This window comes from Myodes glareolus, chromosome 4 (genome assembly GCF_982192425.1).
Source record: "Myodes glareolus chromosome 4, mMyoGla1.1, whole genome shotgun sequence".
In the NCBI taxonomy this organism is placed as follows: Eukaryota; Metazoa; Chordata; class Mammalia; order Rodentia; family Cricetidae; genus Myodes; species Myodes glareolus.
In genome coordinates, this window is record NC_142029.1 from 50,183,892 (window position 1) to 50,199,316 (window position 15,425).

The 15,425-nt window shown below is 41.3% G+C and overlaps 1 long non-coding RNA gene across 1 annotated transcript in view; it reads left to right on the top strand.

Annotated features, from left to right (window-relative positions):
- The first annotated feature begins 4,796 nt into the window (after positions 1 to 4,796).
- The window catches only part of LOC146894631 (uncharacterized), a 236,715-nt gene continuing 226,086 nt past the window's right edge, over positions 4,797 to 15,425 (top strand). Inside the window, exon 1 of the long non-coding RNA XR_015001546.2 lies at positions 4,797 to 5,012. This is a non-coding gene — a long non-coding RNA (uncharacterized LOC146894631). The remainder of the gene's footprint in view (positions 5,013 to 15,425) is intronic.

The window sequence follows — 15,425 nt, forward strand, 5'->3', positions numbered from 1 at the left end:
GTGCCAGGTGCATGTCTGCTTAGTGAAGGGCAGGGAAAAGACCATAGAAATATTATATGTCCATAAAGTTGACATGCTTTTCTGAAAAATGTTAGCTCACCATGCTCTCCTTATGATTGATGGTCATTCAGCTTTTTAATAAAATTATAGATGATGAATTTAGTTCAATCCAGAGAGGTCAAACGATCAGCTTTGACTTAAGATTCAAGTAGTAAATCACATGGAACACACGCATATCATTGCCACCCATCCTAAGCGGAGTGAAGGAGAGTTGGGGCTTTAATGCCATCTGCCTTTAAACAAAGGATGAGGAATCTAGGAAGTAGGAGTGTCAATGTCTCTGTCATCAGGTTGTATAATTTTATTAGTCTTCTTACAAATTTCATCAACCCATGTTAGCACACACATCCCCCACTGGGCCATCAGATGCCCTGCTTTCCTTTAGACAGGTCCGTGAGAAGTATGTGCATCATTCAGGACATTGCTGGTGTTGATATAGGTGGGAAAGTGATGCAGAACTGCAGGATACTCACAGGTTTTCTTAGTTACATTAAAAAAAAAACAAGATATATAGGTATATGTCGGAAGCGAGAGGACAGGATGTGCATTTTCAAGTCGCTGCCCCCCAAAGCATGAGACTTTCTTCATAAGGGACATTTTCTTCATTTTATTTTAACCTTGCTTTGAACATAGCCCTGGCCAGGTGAATGACTAGAAGAGGTAGGGATCTTGTCAGTTTCCTCATCAAACAAGGAATTAAAATTTTGCCTTGCTCCCTTTGTAAAACAATGCACGAGGAATACAATGGTCCATTAAAAGTGTCAATGAGAATCTATGAAAATGTTGGAAATGACTTTAAAATATTTCCAAGCACTGTTTTTAAAAATACACAATGGAGAGTTATTAAGAAACTTCTTGGTGAAGCAAGCATGGCTTCTGCAATCATCAAAAATTGATATGTACTGCTAGTAAAGTAATTATGCGCCATCCTGAGGATAAGGGAGCCAGCAATTGTTAATCCACTTGCACACCCGTTGACTTGCAGCATCAAGCTGCAAATGGCTTAATTAAGTCATACACGTGGACTATGCCATATTGCACCATTGCATTACGCACACTATATCTCAGTTTATTGGGACAATTAATGCCAGGGGCCCACCTTAGGTGGGAGCTTCACCCCCCCAACACCCAAGTTCTTTGTGATTGATGCTCTCTAAGACAGAAAGCTAGCGGCAAATGAGAATTAAGAGAGGCAGCTGGTTGGAAATGGGGACTAAGATTTGTCTCGCATAAATTATGGGGGGACTCATAGAGCTGTAAAATGGGGTGCTACAAAAGTTGAGGCGAATAAACTGCTTTGAACATTACTCCCGGAACTGGTACTGTTGCTAAGTGTGCAGCGCCTCATTTAGTGACTTTAAGACTGTACAGTGTAGAACCCAGTCTTTATAACCTGAGGCATCTTCAGCCAAGTAGGTCAGATTGGTTGGGACAGAAATTCAAATCAGTTCCATCCCACTCCAACACACATGTTACCAGCAGGAGTAGTTTGATTTTCTGAAGTTAAACTACAAATAACTTCATAGATACCTGTATATTTTCTTTAACTACAAATGACTAAGACAGGAAATTCTTCCTGGTATGTCTTCTCTGCCCCATTTCACTCTTTGATGTTGAAGTATTCCAGGTGAGAGGTCTGAAAAAGCTGTTTCTGGAAGGCTCCAGAGCCTTGGCAGCAGGGGCGGGATGTGCTGTCCCGGGAGAGTCTGTCTGCACCTAAGCCCAGCAGCTCTTGACTCTAGTGCCTAGGCCCGTGCTAGAACTAGCTTGAGCTAGAGTTAGACTCTTCATCCTGCTTCTTTTGGGGGACCAGGGGTCCTGTTCTGCTTCCATCAAGTTCAATTTGGAGTCTGAAGACCAAGTTGCCCTGGAGTCTTTGTGTGGACCCAGGAATGAAAATGGCAAAACCTCGTCCTCCTCAGACCCGGTAGAGACCTGGAACTTCTTAATCGGAGCGGGTATTAAGTAGCTCAGTGATTTAGCAGTCCTGCGTCTCATCCCAGTACCACCGAGTACCGAGTCAAGACCTGTAGCACTAAGGCGTGCTGATGTGTGTCCATCAACTCTTAGGGTCTCTCAGTTCGGTTTCATTGCCTCATAGCGCTAGGATTTGGTCGTTTATTTCCGAGATGTCCGGGGCTTTTGGACTTCTTATAGAGGACAGCAGCTGGAGGTCTCCATTACCACTCCCACCATTCCCGGACCAGCACCCAACATACTGATGACAGCTCATCTCAGAAAAGGTTTTCTCCCAGTATCCTCTGTGGGTCGGTGGGTGAGGGGGAAGGCTTGAGCTGGATGCTGTGAGGGCAGCTTAGTGGTAGAGCGCTTGCTTAGGACAAGTAGAGAGTTTCACCCCCAGGACCACTATAAAACAATGAAACAAAACTTGGGGGTGGTGTCAGAAGTGAGCCAGGAGTTCACTTTCAGCTGCCTCTTCCTCCTCACGCAGTTACAGTCAGAGGCTGTTTACTTTCCAAAATTTGATCACTCAGTCTTTTCAGAAGTTCTTCCTCAAACTCAGCTTTGGGGGCCTCTTTCCCTGTCTGGGTCAACGACTAGGGCCCAAATGTGGATAACTCAATTCTTAGGCTGTTATTACCAGGAACGGAAATGGGGAGTGAGCGGGTCCTGCCAGCTGGGAAAGAGCCTCGCAGCTTGAGAGTGTCCCGGATGATAGAAACCTCTGTTGGGCTACTGTAGTTTGAATCTGTACAATGGAAGCTGCAGAGCCGGGATAAACCAACTTCCTACATTTTTTCTGGTTCAATTGCAGTAAAGTTTATCACACATTTGTAACAAATAACATCAATACCCGCCAAACACAGCAAAGCTCTTACAGTGTGTTCTCTAAATTACACTTTCCCCACACCATTTTCTTTAAAACAAATCAAACACACACCCTGTTTTATATGGACTACATTTTTATGCAGTTACATCTGAAGAAACGGAGGAGTGAGTAGTGAGACTGGGCTGGGGGTCACTTTGTGAAGCAGTGGCCGAGCGAGACCCCCCCCCCCCAGCAGACCCTGCAGCCGAGCAGTGCCGAGCAAGTGGCCCAATGTTCTTTCTCTGAGAGGCTCAGTGACTGCCTCCATTTCACCTCCCAAGCCCTGGAAAGCCAAGCATCCCCAGTGAGCTCCCTCCTTTCCTTATTGCTCTCTCCTTGACTTACAGCGCTCTCCCTTCTTTTAATTTGGCCTTAACAGAGGGAATGATTATTCTCTGGACTCAGACCTGGGCTGAACATTCCCTTCTCCCTGCCTGTCCCCTGATGCATTTATTCTGCAGTACACAGACAGGGAGGCAAGGAGGCCTTCCCTGGGGGTCTTCCTGGAGGTGGAAGCTGAACTGTTAGACTTCATTAAACTTCCTCAGACTGTGTGCTGAGGGTGGGATTGGGTTGGCTTTCTTCCTCTAGATCTGGAAGACAGGGCTATGATCTGTCATCTGTTTCCAGTCCAAAGCAAACTTCTAACTCTTCCACCTCACTGAGCCACCATTCCATGCCTCACATTTTTGGAGGGGGAGGGGCTTGGCTAGAATTTGATATGTGTTAATTTTATAATCAAGACGTCCATTAATTTTGCAATTCCTATTTCAAAGTCAGGGTAGCTACTACAGCTACTCTAATCTTCATCTCTCACCCCTAAGAAACTTGTGTGTGGGTGTGTGGAACAAACAAATGTACCCAGAAAATAGCAGTGAAGCTGAAGCTGCAAGATGGGAGGTTCCCCAGGCAAGTACAGAAAGGTAAATCACTTCCACGCCTGGGGAAGTAGTGTTTGTGATGAACGTATTGTTCATTGAACTTAAAAGCCTCAACTTCCTTCCGATGTCAGATGCTGGAAGAATTTACACCTAGACCCTAACTATGACCTTCAGTGAATCTTCTATTGCCTCTGGCTTAGCATTGCCCCAGGATGGCCACTCAAAAATTTAACTTCATTATCAAGGGAGGAATTGAAAAGTGACTTCTACAAGTTCCAAGGCAGGGGTCTCACCAGTACACATGCATGGGGGAGTCTGGAGAGGAACAAAAATGAAGTGGAAAAAAGGGCGAGGGGATTTTATTTTATTTCTTTTTAAGATACACATAGGATTAAATAAACTAAGAGGCTCAGCCCAGGGAATTCTAGATCTGGGTTTTGAAACCGAGAGGACCCCTTTACTTTTGGCCATCTGGCTGCTCTAAGCTCTGCCCCATGCTGTATAATTTTAGCTGAAAATCTCTTCCGTTGCAGCTTTGCTTTTATTGAATTCATCAAAAGCAAACTTTCCCTGAGTTTTTTTTTTTTTTAAGAAGGCTAAAATAATACGCCGACCACTGTGACATTCTCCGAGCTCAGGCCATTTTTCATAACGCCTTGGATCTGCTTTTGTGCCTCTGAGGCGACTCAACAGATGAATAACGAGCAAAGTCCGCGGAAAGTAAGCTAGCAGCTTTTCTCAGCTCTGGGGGGAAAAAGTTAAATGAAATGAGAGGTGCATGTAAAAAAAAATCTCCACACCCAAAGATGGGGGCCACATTTTTATTGCTTGGCCTTGGACAGGCAACGATGTCTTTTTTAAAGCAGTTAACTTCCACACCCGCACTCTCACACACACTAGCACATTTGCTTGCACAAACCACACAAACTTTAAGCTTGAGAAGCTTCACAGGTGGTGTTTAGGAGAGGCATATTTGGAACAAAGTACAACTAGAAATAGAACAGCTAGAGATATATGATTAATACCAAACGGTTTTATTTTCTTTTAGGTTTTTTTTTAGTTTTTCCTTTTTCTGTCCTACTTTTTTTTTCGGTTTTGTTTTGTTTGCTTTTTTTTTTTAAGCAGAAGCTAGTTTAATTTTGATGGCTGGTTTTGGCAAAAGCAAAGAAAAGTCTGCAGCACGAAAGGAGGATTCCAAGTGTTTAAAGGACGTTCAAAGTGTAGCGTTGTGGCAGGTCGGGGTAAGTCGTCTTTCTTTCTGTTTTCCTTTTGGCTTTAAGGTGCAGAGGAATCGCACGTGGGCAGAGTTTCCTTGTTGTTTGTAGAGATTAGAGAGCAATTAAGAGGCCCTTCCTTCCGAGGCAACTGTCTGCTGCGACTTTGCCCGGATTTTGTGGGTGATCCTTTCCCTTTTTTCTTTAGCCCTGTCAACAAGTCCCAAGAGGCCCCGCAAGCCCCGAATGTCCAATGTTTGGAGAGGCTACAGAGGCAACAAGTTGTGGGCTCTTTAGCCCCAGGCTAGCGCTGCTCCGCAGCTGAGCCTGTGGCTCGCCCTGCCTGACTCGTAGGAATGAATTTTGCACGTGTAAACTACTTGCTCGTGAGCACGCACAGCTGCGACTCTGGTTTATCAGGGGAAACGTCTCTTCCCTTAAATGGACTATTTGGAAAAACAGCCATTGGCTCTTGCCAGATGATTATTGATGCAAAACCCCGTGAGTTGGAGTCCCGGCTCTCATTTGTTTAACACTGAAACTATTTCTCTTCCTAGCTGCTCAAGTTGACATCCACTCAAAATTATTTGTATCCTATTTGTAGGGGCTAGGGAAAGCAACTAGGAGTGGCCAGTGAGAGGTGTTTCATATATGTTAGAATGGAAAGCAGATTTTACAGAACAGCGACGACTTTTGCTTTCAAAGTGGCCCTAAAGAGACTCAGAAGGTAGCGCCCAGTGCGCTGCACGCTTGCTTCCCCCGACCTGTATTACCAATACGCTGTCCCTCGATGCACAGCTTTGAAAGTCAGTTCTGAGATCTGAATACAATTGTTGGTCAGCTGTGTGTTCACTGAAAGCAAATTCAGTTTCCAGCTCTGAGTGGTCTTTCATTGTAGGTTCTCTACAAAGATTTACTGCAGGCAGGATTCTGTTTCTCATCCGTCTCCCTTACCCAGAAACGTGGGACAAGCAAGTGCTGCACCAGAGGGCGGGCAGAGTTGAGCCAAAGGTTAGCAAGGTCTTTGCCAGTTGTATTCCCGATGAAGCCCAAGAAGTTGAAGAAGCAGGCAGAGGGAAATTGCAGAGGGAAATGATCGGGGAAGCGAGTTTGTTTAGAAGCTACAGGAACTCCTGCGCCTCAGTCTGGCGGGATCCGCGCATAAAATGCAACTTCTGCGCATTGGTTCGCTGGGTGAATTGGCGCACACTGGGGCCGAACAGTCCTTGACCTTTGCCTTTATGTGTGCGCAAATGTTTGCCTAAAACACAATCGGGCCTGACAAGAGAGCATGCTACCGTGTGACACCGCCTATTCACCAGATAGATGTTCCCCGCCACACACGACCCAGCGCAGGCTTGTAAATACCTTAGGTATTTGTAATAAACCTATAAATTAATGTCGGATGATTGCTGGTTGCTGGGTAAATAGATTACACATCTGAGATGCACATCTCTCTGGTCTCTTGTTTTTCCTCCTAAAAATGATCCAGCTCAACCCGGAACGCAACTGGCAATGCAGGAAAGTTTGTTTTTGAAGAGTGAAGAGTTTGGTCACATGGGTAGAGAAAAAGCCATCCTAAGTGACTTTTCCTCAAAGATGGGGGAGTGGTGAAGAGGAGAAAGGAACAGCGGACAACATTGGGAGGGACCCTTGCTTATCACAGCGGTATTTGGCAGGAGGATGGGAATTCTGAATGAGCTCCGTCACTGAAAGGCTCCTGTAACTCCATAAATTCTTTGGGATTTGGGAAATTCTCTGGTTTCTAAGGTTCACGGTTCCGAACACTTTTATAAATACCAAATAATCTAGCTGAAAGAGAAAAACAGCCCGTGAATATCTAAAATTAGCTTAAATCGTCTTCTAAACCTGCCTCTATAGATCTGAAATGCTTTAGAGGCAGAATTGCCTTTTCTTGCACTTAGACACAACAAAATAAACATACAACAAACAATCAATTAACAAAGCTTTTCTGAGCCTCGGGTTCTAACTTAGCTCAGGAAATTCCACCTTCTTGTAGTTACGCTAAGCTGTACAATTATATAGATTAGTTCCTGGGGCAAATAAAACTGGTGGCTGAAATGGGAAAAACAAACTAAGAAAAGACAAGGCAGTCTTTCCGTATTCCTTAAGAAGGAGTCACTTCTGCAGAAGAGAGGATGCAGCTAACCATGTGAACTAAGTGACTTGCATCCTGGGAATGCATCCAATATCCACTTTGATTTCTTGACATCTTTCCCCCAAATCATTTAAGTTTGTTTTGTCTTCAGGTGGAGGAGGTGTTCCAGCCAGTCACCCCATGCATATGCCTTTTTTATTGATATTTGAACAAAATTACCTTCTTATGGGACTATGGTTCAGAGAAAAAGAGATTTTAAGGCATGCCAGATTTTAGGTATAATGTAGGTGCACACACACAAAAAAGAGTGGAAAGGTTAGAGATGACCATCCTGGAATGCAAATGGTCACATGTTTAAAAACTAGTATGTTCCAGAGAGTACCAAGGACTTAAAAGAAAAGTGCATGTAATTGATACAAAATAAAATTAAGGAGACCACCTCCATTTTTCACTAATCTCTCTTAAGAATTTCACCCACTCAGGGATCAGAATACAGCTTAATTAACAGATCTTTTTTGTTGTTGTTTATTCTTGCTATCTAATTATCAATATGACAGGAGTGATCCTCTTCAAACAGTTCACTAAATTTTCTGGAATGGTAATCTGTAGATTTAGATTTAGATTTAGGAATGCTGCTAACCAAACATACTTTGTATTTTGAGTTTTAGAGGTAACTTCCTATTTGATTACCTTTATAATCATGTTAGCTGTTTCTTTTTCTTTTAGTTCCTTCCTTCTTTTTCTTTCTTGTGGTTCTTTTAGAGACTGTCTCACTATGTATCTTTGGCTGGCATTACGTACAACAGGCTTGTCTTGAACTCAAAGAGATCTGCCTGCCTCGGCCTCCTGAGCACTGGACACAAGGCATGTATGACCACACCCACTGGCTCTTAACCATTTCTTGAAATTATGTTAATTTAAAGTAAAATAATCAGCTAGTCTCTCTCTCCCCTGTCTCTGTCTCTCTCTCTCTCTCACACACACACATACACACACGTTTCAACACATATGGCTCCAGGTAGTCTACAATGACATGAAGAAAGCAAAGTAACAATATGCTTCCAGCCTTTGCTTTTATGATTCTGTGCTTGTGGTGAATTGGAGCTAAATCCATTATCTGTGATGATGAATTAGAAATTTTATATTTAATTGCTATAAAATTAATTTAGGAATAAAAACTCTGATTAGTTTAGCTTGGGATAGAAATATCTTAATAGAGTATATCAATTTATAAAAATATCTTTGCACTATATAAAACATTTCACACATATCCTAGCCATCAATAATTCAAATACTTAATCCATTCATTCATTTAGTTATTCAATTAGGGTGACTCAAATTGAATATGAGAGATGGTCAATTGCATGCTGACAAAAGTCCACTGCATTTTTCTGACCAAAGCAAAAATAAATGAAGTATTAATATGTGAAATCTATAAGTGGTATTATTTGTAAATGCTCAAAGAAACATATATTTTATCTATATGGATGTAGACAATAAGACTTAGAGAACTGTTATTCAAATGAATAGTGACTATTATGGGAAAGATAGAAAATATTATTTCTAAAGTAATCGATTATAATGACTTTATTCCTCTTGAAGTAAAAAAGATAACATTTAAGTTTATATTCAGAAAGTTAGATAGTTAATTTATTCTTATGAGAATTCAGATTGTCTGCCAAATTATCTGCATATGAAATTAGTGTTCTTTAAAGTTACAGTGCTTATATTTATTGGAAACACATTGTACTATATGTTATACAATTACATAGCATACATTGACCCCTGGATTAATGATTTCCTTAATGATTTTATTATAAAATGATCCCTCCTTGCCATGACTTGAGGCATCTTGATATATATTTTACTGCACGTGAAATTAAATCGAGGAAGTCAAGTTAGGCTTCAGGGCTGGGAAGGACTGGAGGGATCACCCTAAATCTCTTCATTGAATTTCCCCAAAGGAGCACCCCCTCTAATTTTGATAGATGTGGCTTTGATTGTTCTAATAAACCCACACTTTTATTGAATAACACAGATTCAGAATAGGCATTCTAACTGTGTAGACGTTCATTGAGATGTACAGACTTTGAGTCTGGTTAATTTTAATGTGTGATGCTTTTCTTTTTGCACATTTTTAAAAAATAATAAAATTTATAAAATAATGACTGTTCTGTACTCTGAGATGTTTTGAAGGCATGGGAATCTCACTGTCAGTTCCTGCACCTGAGTTGGGATTGTCCAGATGCGTCATGTTCAGGTAGTTTATTTGTGTATAAGTGTGCAGGCAGTTCCTGGTAGTTGACTAGTTTATGCTTTTTCCATACAGAGCAAGAGTTCTTTACATTTCCGTTTTTGATTCACAGACTCTAAACAAATCTACCGTGTATCAATTTCCAGTATTTGTTGTATTCTCAGTCAGCCCCTAATTATTCCTGGCAGAGACTTTGGAGCGGGGGACCATGATGCCGGCTAAGGAATGAATTCCAGAGAGCACTGGAGATTTGAGATTTGGGTGTGTACAAGTGAATCTCAAACCGAAGTCTTACAAAAATCCAGGCTCCCAGACTCGGAGATGTCTGGGCTTCTGCTTAAAGACGATGTTGTACAGGCGTAGTGAATTCACAATTAAGGAGAGGAAAGAAACAAGGCAGGCGTTAGAGGAAGTGCAGGGCCAGCTCCCTCCACTGGTTAGACATTCCTTTGACACCTGACAGTTTAGGAGTCCCTTAGTTTGCCAACAAGGGGAAAGTACAAGCCTTGGGCTAAGCTGTCACTCAGTCCCTAGGGAAAGTCCCTCTAAGCTAGGCGAGTGAGTTTGTCAGGCACCCAAAACACAGTCGGGCTGATGACTCATTCTCTGATTTATCTAAAGATGGACTGGCACAGAGGAGGGCACCCTAATCAGTTAATCAGTTCCCTAGACTTCTGCCTGCATAGCTCTGGAAGGTCACATCGCTATTTCATTTGTTTCTCACCTTCCTCCATCCCACTGCCCACTGTCCTCTTCCCCTTCCAATCTCTTAGTGGCTCAAATCCCACCCACACTCCAGTACTCTCTACTGTCAACAATTTTCATCTCCCCCTCCTCCGTTGAACCCCTTTCTCTCTTTTCAACTCCTCACCAGAACCCTGCAGGTCACTCCAATCTACCCCACTTTTCCCACTCCCTCACTCTTCTCTTACATTCATTGCCCACTCACCATTTCATCCGCACATCCTGGAGTAGCAGCTTTACAGATACCCTACACCATTCTCCACTTCAGGTATAACCTCCTCACCTTCCCACCTCTCACACATCTCCTGGTGTCTCTTTGCCTTCAATTCTTACTCCTTCGTATTCAGAGTCACCAAATCCCTCACACACTCCACTTTCTCCTCCCACCCCCGCACACCTTTCTGCAGGTATTTAAGCCACTCTAGCCTGTTTAAAAGAACTTAGAATCTGGCCTCTTGCCTCTGAGGCTTTCTTCTTCAGAGCTTCTTTTCCAGGGAATGGATCAGCATTCCCTTCTCCATAATTTTAGCTTTCCCTTTGCTATCTCTCCTCTTCTCATAGTCACAGCCTGTTGAGGCTGGAACCCTGAACACAGACTGTTACACACTGTCCTGAGATAGGTGAGAAGCCAATGGCAAACCTGTACTTTGGCCCTCAACTTTGCAGAATTTCATCTCGCTTCTTGTTTTGATTTTTTTTTTCTCCAGACCTCTGTAGGTGAGAATCATAGGAGAAAGGGACTCCCCTTTAAACTGGTGATACTCTTGACAGGATCAACTTCGAAACTGCTCACTGTACTACAGACAGCTAAATCGAAACGCAACCAAGTTAAATTTACATGCTTAATCAATTTCTGAGTAATTCACAACTCCCATTCTGGAAACATATTTTGAAACAATCAACTGCAATCCTAGCAGCATGAAGTGATTTTAACTGTGCATTTAAAAGAGACAGGGAGACCCAAAGAACCTAGAATTTTAATAAGAGTGAGACAATATCTTGAGCAGATCCAACTCTTTCTGCTGAAACAAGAAAATATTTTGAATGTGTATATTTATCTGGACAAATGTTTAATCAAAAAGAAAATGACAAATTTATCTTCAAGATTAGGGCATGTTATGTTAGACAAGTGTCTGCCATTTAAATTTTGAAGCATCCATCATTGGGTAAGTTATTTTATAACTCAATATACAGATAAAACACTTATAAGTACAATTGTCCCCACTGCTCACTTTATTTAGAAAACAAGAAGGCACAAAAAAGATTTGTATTCATCTCTCTTTCAAGTAAAGGAAAAAATAGACTTGGCATATTTCAAATAAATTTAATCTATTTGGACTTCAAATTGAGTCCTCAAGTCTTTTGTTAATCTTTCTTTTTTTCCCTATTAAGATGACATTTGTTAAAATTTTCTGATTGAAAAAATAAAATAAAACAGGATCATGCTAGGTAGCCCAGGCTGGTCTTTAACTCACAGTTCTTCTGGTGTGGCTTCCTGGATATGTGAATTATAAGCCTGCACTACCACGTCTCTCTTGTTTAAAAAATTTTAAAAGAAAATAGTGAAAAGGGAAGATCATAAAAAGAGAAAAGCTTTTAGAAAACTGGCTTCATTTCATAGTCTGATGGTCCTAAACCATCTCAGTATTGAAACTTTGCAAGCTCAAAAATGCAGCTAGCAAAACATGCTGGCAAATAGACATTTGGCAAGATGATATTTAAACATACTTTTCAAATCAAGATGAAGTAACTATGTGGTACTAGGAATAGACCCCAGAACTTTGCACATGTTAGAGCTGTCATTTTAATAACAGGATGGTACGAGAAGCATGTTGATGCAACTGAGTTTTTCTTCATTTGTATTAGGATAGCAGGCTTATTTGTGGCGTGAAGAGAGAAGAAAGGATGGGGAAGTGGAACTGTTGCTAGGGATCTGTGAACATGGAAAGAGTTCTACAGACTCCTACCAACTGTTCTGCACTCTCACCCACTGATCCTAATCTGTGAAGACTGGCTAGACATTTCTACTTTGGCCACTAAAACTAAAGAAAAGGTAATTGAAAATGGTTGACAAAAATCAACCTGGAAATCCATGTGAATATTAACAGTCCAGGCAAGCAGGATTTAAAATGAGAAGAAATACATAATGCTAGGAAAACAAAATATAAAGTAGGACATTTGTTTTCTAGTAGCATGGCTTCTTATACATTCTCTAAGTTTTAAAATGTATTATAGACACATTATTTAAGAAAACCCACATTTTTCTTTATCTTTTTTCTTTATTTTATTTGTTTTAAAGCCCTAAATAAATTGAGAGAATAATTTTTTAAATACTTTCCAGTAGGTCAAATTGCTACAAGCTTTTAGCCCACCTTCTAATGCAGGAAGAACTGAAGAAGTTCTAGTGGGTCCTCTTCATAGGCAGATGGAAAGAGAACATGAAGTAACCATAGTAACAACTATTCATTCTAGAAAAGGTAATGTCATAGGGCCTGAGGATTTTTTTTAAACATAGAACTAAATATCAAACTCTCTAAAGCATACAAATGTAGACACACACACACACTCTCATGCATGCACATCACATACATATACACTGCATGTACTATCTAAGGAAATACTCCAATTATTAAGTATACATTATTATAAGTTATTAAGTAACATTATTCAATTTTATTACTAATTAACACCTTAATAGATTAATACTTCATAAACTTAATTAATAATTAAATATAAAATAAGTTTAGCTCTGCCTGGCTATATGTTTATACACTGTGTGTGTGTGTGTGTGTGTGTGTGTGTGTGTGTGTGTGTGTGTGTGTATGTGCCTGGTCACCACTGAGGCCAGAAGAGGGCATCAGATTTTTCTGGAACCAAAATTACAGACACTTGTGAACTGCTTTCTGGGTGCTGTGAATTAAACCTGGGTCCTCTGGAGGAGCACCCAGTGCAAAGCCACCTTTTTAGCCATGGTATTTTAGTATTGACTATTGTATAATAGGTATTGTTCTTAGAAAAATATACCGTGTGGAATAACACCTGATTATAGTGATAGTATGAATGGTATTTTCACACTAGAAAAAAAAAAAAACCGATCTAGTGTCTGTGTCCTTTGGTGTCCTCCCCCACACGCTATTTAATCATAAAGTAAAAGCTTAATTCTTAATTTTTTGCTTTGTTGTGTCTAAGTACTCATTCCTTTCCTGAACCCAGGAAGAGTTTTCTAGGCAGCAGCAACAGCAATACCATAATTATTGAGTGTTTATTGCATGCTAAGAGCTGTGAGGTAAGTTGAAATTTGTGCCGGTATGAGTGGGCCCCATTCATACCTTAGTCTGTAAGATGTTTTAAGATTAAGATTAAGTAGATACGCCTCAACTGGGAACCTCATCCAAACTCTGGCTGTTCCCATGCTGCACTGAGTCTGAGTGGATGGTAACTTTGGCACCTAGAAGCTCTTAGACACAGGTAGTTTGGGATAGAAAGGACGGCTTCCAAATGTCGTATATTGTAATTTTTGGGTTTTTGTCGTATAGAGCTGTCAAGTTTGACCTGTGGCCTCAAACAATCCTGGATCAAAATTGTTAGACCTTGGTTCCACCAAGTTCTGTTTGAAGAGCACCATTTTGTACAATGGCAGTCACAACATAACCCAACTTTCCCCTGTGACTTTGTTCTTTAGATTTTTAATAGATCAAAGATGTGGAAGGAGGAAGGAACAGCGAGGGAGAGGGAGGGGGATTAAGAGGAGGTGTAGGGATTGTTGTTGTGTCAAGATGCATCGTCCATTTGAGGCCACTAGCCCTATTAGAAGGGAAAAGTGCACGGAAAAGGGCGAGAAACCTGCACTTGGCGGGGCATTGTTTGGGGGATTTGAGCTGGGGCTGGGGCAGCAGCAGCCACAGCCACACTGTACAGTTTCCATAGCAACGCAACCTGCTGCTGCCGCCGCCAAAGTTGAAGGCGCTTGAAAGGGTTTGAAGAGACCAGAATCACAACCTTATTTTGGTTGAACAACGGGGAGAAAATGAGGCAGGGAAAAAAGGAAAGGAGAAAGGGGAGGTGCAAGGGAGGAGGGGAGGAGAGGAGAAAAGGAGGAAGGGATGGAGGGGGAAGAAAGGGAGGGAGAGAGAGAATGAATTTAAATGAATGAGAGGGAGGAGAGAATCTGAGAGGGAGGGCACGCAAAGGCTGAGGGAAACCCCACCCAGGGCTATGAATGCTGGCATTGTCCCTTTATGAATCTGATTTACCATATCATAACCCCCAGGAAGAAGAAAACATCAATATCCTGAAGTAATGGAGATGTTTCTATGGAAAACCTAGGAATTTTAGTCCATAACAGATTTGGTGTTTAGAAAAAAAAAATCAAAGAGATCAAAGGCAGAACTCCCTGGAGTTATGGATGGGTCTCTGCATTGAAGATGGGCAACACGTACACCACAAAATACTCCCCCCCTTTTCCATTTAGATTTCTGTTTTCATTTCAAGGGAGGGGCCAATCTCCTCATATCTGAACTAGATTGTAATTTTGAACAATGTCATGAAAGGATAAAGAGAGATGGAGAAACCAGGAGCTTGGCTTTTTCTGCTCCATTGATTTTTCCAACCATCTTCTTCAGCATCCCCAATGGAGGTATCAGCCTAGCCCTCCTGGGAAGTCACAATCCTTACCTCAAGCCTTAGGGGCACTTAAGAAAAAAATAACATCTGCTGAAGTCAGAGAAGAAACAAAGTACTACACTGGCTTTGGGCTTCAGAAGATTAGGCTTGAGACAATATCAGAAGCTCCTTGTGGTAGTTCTAGGGTAGGGGAAGACGGCAGCATCTTTGGAAGGACCTATATGCCTAGAATGAGGCCATACTGGGAATTTGGGGCAGCCACCCTCCACCCAAGTAACCTTTGAAGATGTAAGTTCTAGCAACTTTTCCAAGATGGTCCCAGTGGTAGGAAGGAAATCTAGTTAAATCAGTAGTGTCTGTCAGACAAACCTTAATTTAATATAAGGAACAAGGAAAATTATTTTTCTAGGAATTCTGGGAAAAGAGACTAATTTATTTCCACTTTTACAGTTGTTTTATTATTAATTATGATTGATTTGGTTTCTGGTGCTGTGTTTGAACTTGGGGCCTTGAGCATGAGCGTGCCTTTCTCTTTATCTTCAGTTCCCAAAGAACTTTAACTATTTAAAAACGTTTTATTCATCTTCAGAGCTGTAATGGCCAAGGGATTTTTATTGCTTTTAAGTAAAATCGAACAACAACAACAAAAAAAGTGAATCGTCAAGGATCTAGACTGTCATGCATCAGTAAACATGGTTGA